The sequence below is a fragment of the Lynx canadensis genome, chromosome C1 (assembly GCF_007474595.2).
Source record: "Lynx canadensis isolate LIC74 chromosome C1, mLynCan4.pri.v2, whole genome shotgun sequence".
Taxonomy (NCBI): domain Eukaryota; kingdom Metazoa; phylum Chordata; class Mammalia; order Carnivora; family Felidae; genus Lynx; species Lynx canadensis.
Window position 1 is genome coordinate 25085261 of NC_044310.1, and position 3069 is coordinate 25088329.

The following is a 3069-nucleotide window of genomic DNA, read 5'->3' on the forward strand; positions in this document are numbered from 1 at the left end:
TTATTAACAATAGCAAAAGTAGCTGGTATTTATCGAGCATTTACTCTGGCAGGCTCCGTGCTAAGCACTTTGTGCACATCATCTCATCTCCTCCTCACAGCGGTGCCGGGAGATAGGTACTAATAGTGTCCCCATTTCCCAGAGGAGAGAGCCGAGGCTTGGGAAAGCCAAGTAACTTGCCTGGTGGCGCATCTGAAAATGGCAGAGGCAGGCTTTAACCAGATCTGTCTCTGGAGCCTAAGGTGTTCCTGACCATTCTCCTGAATCCCCTTCTGCATTAGGGCAGGTAACTCAGGTGTGAGGATCCCAAAGCACTTTGTGGACCACATTTCCTACTAAAATTCCTTTATGAATTCTCCTTTTAGCAAATAGGGAAACCGAGAATCCCTAAAGAGCAGAGGGCCTGGGATGGTCTGAACCGGCAATGCTTTGAGCAAGACTGAGCTATTATTAAAGCACTTGCTGTGGATTTCTATCTTTGCAACAATATGGGTGAGAGATACAGGGGGTTGAGACAGGGAAGACCTGTAACCACAGTGATGTTTCTCCCCATGAGATACTGCTTTGGGGAAGGAAATGGGGTTTAAGAATTTCCCTTTCCTCAGGGAGTCAGTCCTGCTCAAGTTAGACTTGGCTGAACTGAACGTTAAGCCTTACAGGAACTTGGGCCTCTAGTTTTGCCTCCCTGGGCCTTTCCCTGTTGGCGGAAGCTGTGTTTCTTTTTTTTTTCAACGTTTATTTATTTTTGGGACAGAGAGAGACAGAGCATGAACGGGCGAGGGGCAGAGAGAGAGGGAGACACAGAATCGGAAACAGGCTCCAGGCTCTGAGCCATCAGCCCAGAGCCCGACGCGGGGCTCGAACTCACGGACCGCGAGATCGTGACCTGGCTGAAGTCGGACGCTTAACCGACTGCGCCACCCAGGCGCCCCAAGCGGAAGCTGTGTTTCTGATGGCCATGCCATGGCTGATCAGTGGGGAGGTGGGAGGAGTTGGTGTGCTCCCACTGAGAGGGCACTGAATGCTGTCCTGCAGCCCAGCTGCGTGGCACAATTTCATCCTGCGAGAAGGAGCATGAGGCAGTCGGGTCCTCACATGCTGAAGAATGCAGCGGTCAGGACCTATGGGTGCCCTGGGTTCTCCCTGCTTTATCCCGTTCCTGCACCCCCGGTCGGGGATAGCTCCCTGCCTCCAGGCTGCAAAAAGGAGTTTGTGTTTAGTCACTTTGTGGAGAAGGGTAACCCCCTTTGGGGACGGGGGTGCAGAGCTTTGAAGTACTGAGTGGGTGCGGGTGTGGTGCGAAGCCACAGGCTGCTGTCTGAACTTCCGTCCTGGGGCTGCTGCGGATGGCATTGGCTCCCCAGTGTGTACGTACCCGGGACTTCCAGATCTGTCTCCTGCCCTGGGCTCTCCTCTTAGGAGCCCGGTCTCCTCCCTGCCAGTCCAACCTGAGTGACTCCGGGGCCTCTCCAGCCACCTGTGCCCCCCCCCCCCCCACACTGTGACCCCCTGCAGCCATCTTCAGCCTGGGCCCATCCCTTTGGCATGCACGTTACGTACACACTGGCCCACAAAGCAGCCTCCTTCACACAACGCCGGTGAGGCACACACAGTCAGACTCCTACAGACTCAGGGCCCCAGACACGCTCTCCCTCCTAAGGGCATTTTCCAGTGGGCCGTGGTTCCCCAGCACCGCGGGCAGTCTTCCCAGTGGAGCCTACGGTCAGAATGAATGTGGTGAAGCATCCCCTTCTCTCAGTCTTGATGCCACCTCTCCTTCCGATGCTCCTTAGTGTCCTCTCTGAGCAGCAGACACCAGTGTCGAGCCCCTGCCCAGGCTGCGACTGGAGGCTCGTGCTACATGTAGCGTGAGGTCAGGGAAGGCCTGGCAGGAGAGGGGTTCAAGTTGTGCCGGAGTCCAGGGGGGCAGCCGCTGCTTCCCACGGCTCCTGCTGCTGTCTCTCCCGACATCACCATTACCACTACCGTGTCTTTAGCGCCATCTTTTCCGTCACTCTGACTAGAGGCAAATCTGGAACTATCTCCACCTCCCTCTACTTCCCCGCCCCACGCTGGGGACCTCACTGCCCTCTGGTGCACTTCCCACCCGGTCCCTGTCAGAACCCTGGGAGGAGCCTGCGCCCGGTGACCCTGCCCTGCGCTGCCTGGAGGAAGAGGCCCCTCTTCTCAGTGTGGCTCAGGCTCCCCGCTTCTCAAGGCTGAGAGCTGCTTTGTTCTAAGAGCCACTTAGCTGAGTCAAGAGCGTCAGAACGGGCAAGGGCAGGATCCAGCTGAACAATTTTACCTACACACAGTGAACAGGTAGAATAAGGGTCCACACAGACATCACGTTTCTAATGAGGGTGCGGTGAGGGATTCCCTTGATATGGGAACCATTCTGATCCTGTCTGCTACTACGTAATACTTTCTGAAGTCACATTTATTTTTCATATTTTCATTGTTGGAAAAGACTCCATAACTGTGGCGCCTAGAGGGTGAGGAAGGGAGAAAAAGGAAACACAATGTGCCTCTAAGGCTGGTTCTGGATCAGCCTTACAGATTCATGTGAGCCCAAGCAGGAGAGGAGCCTCGGGCGGCAGTGACCGAGCCACTGGCACTGGAATCTCTTGGGAGTCACCGGGGCTCAGGGAGCCCTACTGTGGTGCCAAGTGACAAATATAACACCTGGGGGAAAGGACTCCCTTTCTTTCTTCAATGTAGAACATGGCCTGGCCTCAGTTCTTTGGGGCGTCCACAGACCACAGAGAAGCTTCTGCAAAGTTAGAGACAATGGAGATGAGCATGAGGGTCAAGGGCATGTCCTGGTGATGGTGAGGAGCTGCTTTGAGACCCTCACTCCAACTTCACCGGGTAGGGGGGTGGGCAGGGCAGGAGAATACCCCTATAGACAGCAGCCGACAAGGAAAAGCTTGTTCACGATCATATATGCAGCCCCTGACCCAACCCCAGTCCTGAAGTTTCCCAGAAACAGAGGAGGTGAGGCAAGCCGGGCTGGAGGTCACGCTAAGCCCTTCCGGCACATCCTGGGCATTGTCTCCAGGGACTTTC